Source organism: Danio rerio, chromosome 10 (assembly GCF_049306965.1).
Source record: "Danio rerio strain Tuebingen ecotype United States chromosome 10, GRCz12tu, whole genome shotgun sequence".
NCBI classification, from domain to species: domain Eukaryota; kingdom Metazoa; phylum Chordata; class Actinopteri; order Cypriniformes; family Danionidae; genus Danio; species Danio rerio.
The window spans coordinates 4,607,501-4,609,215 of NC_133185.1; the positions used below are offsets into that span (position 1 = coordinate 4,607,501).

The 1,715-nt window shown below is 28.2% G+C and overlaps 1 protein-coding gene across 1 annotated transcript in view; it reads left to right on the forward strand.

Annotated features, from left to right (window-relative positions):
* mn1a (meningioma 1a) overlaps positions 1-1,367 on the forward strand; it is a 40,638-nt gene extending 39,271 nt beyond the window's left edge. The window contains exon 6 of the transcript XR_012386073.1: positions 1-1,367. This exon is cut by the window's left edge and continues 1,347 nt beyond it. The gene's annotated coding sequence lies outside the window, so the exon portion shown is untranslated.
* Positions 1,368-1,715: the final 348 nt, after the last annotated feature.

Here is a 1,715-nt window from a genome sequence, read left to right on the forward strand (position 1 = left end):
ATGAATCGTGTTTTAAATTTACGAATTTGATTTGTGTATTTTTGAATAATTTTTTTTTTAATTTATGAATTAAATTTGTGTATATGAATTGTGTGTTTAATTGACAAATTGGATTTGTGTATTTATGAATCTTGTTTTGAATTTACGAATTTCATTCGTGTATTTCTGAATTGTGTTTTGAATTTACGAATTGGATTTGTTTACTCATGAATCGTGTCTTAAATTGACAAATTGGATTTGTGCGTTTATGAATCGTGTTTTAGGTTTACGAATTGGATTTGTGCATTTATGAATCGTGTTTTAAATTCACGAATTTGATTTGTGTATTTTTGAATAATTTTTTTGAATTTATGAATTAAATTTGTGTATTTATGAATCGTGTGTTTAAATGACAAATTGGATTTGTGCATTTATGAATCGTTTTAAATTTACAAATTGGATTTGTGTATTTATGAATCTTGTTTTGAATTTACGAATTTCATTCGTGTATTTCTGAATTGTGTTTTGAATTTACGAATTGGATTTGTTTACTTATGAATCGTGTCTTAAATTGACAAATTGGATTTGTGCATTTATGAATCGTGTTTTGAATTTATGAATTGGATTTGTGCATTTATGAATCATGTTTTATATTTCTGAATGGGTTTTGTGTATTTATGAATCTTGTTTTGAATTTACGAATTGATTTTGTGAATTTATGAATCGTGTTTTGAATTTATGAATTGGATTTGTGCATTTATGAATCGTGTTTTAAATTGCCGAATGGGTTTTGTGTATTTATGAATCGTGTTTTAAATTTACGAATTGGATTTGTGTATTTATGAATCGTGTTGTAATTTTACAAATTGGTTTTATTTACTAAAGAATCATGTTTTAAATTGACAAATTGGATTTGTGTATTTATCAATCTTGTTTTGAAGTTAAAAATGTGATTTGTTTACTTATGAATCATGTTTTAAATTGACAAATTGGATTTGTGCATTTATGAATCGTGTTTTAAATTTACTAATTGGATTTGAGTATTTTTGATTCGTATTTTGAATTTACGAATAGGTTTTGTGTATTTATGAATTTTGTTTTCAATTTACGAATTGGATTTGTGTATTTTTGAATTGGGTTTTGAATTGTCGATTTGGATGCGTGTATGTATAAATCTTGTTTTGAATTGTTGAATTGGATTTGTGTAATTATGAATGGTGGATTGAAATTATGAATTGGATTTGTTTACTTATGAATCCTGTTTTGAATTGATAAATTGGATGAGACATTTATTTAAAAACAATGCAAATTACATCTTTTTTTGCCTTGAAAATTTTTTTTTATTGTATATACTTTTTATTATTAAAACTGTTTAGTTTTTTGCTGTAGCACTGTATTTGCTATTGAAGTTATACATTTAAAAAATCCGTAATGTATTACTGCACCATATGATTAACCTCAGAGACATTGCTAATTTGTGTTGAAAGTGGTGACTTTCAACTGTTGCCGTTTGAAATAACCTCTCAGTGTGGACGGCACTTTTGTTTCCCACTACAGATCTCTGGGAAATAATTCAAGCGCTACAATACACCACGTTCTTGAGATTACCTCGTCTAAAATAGCTGCTTGATACCATTTAGCGTGAGATTCTCAGCGGGATGCTAATGAGCTCCAATCTGGAGTAATCCCAGACGACCAGCCGGTTTTGACAGCCAGCCCTGCGGCTCTGGGGCTCC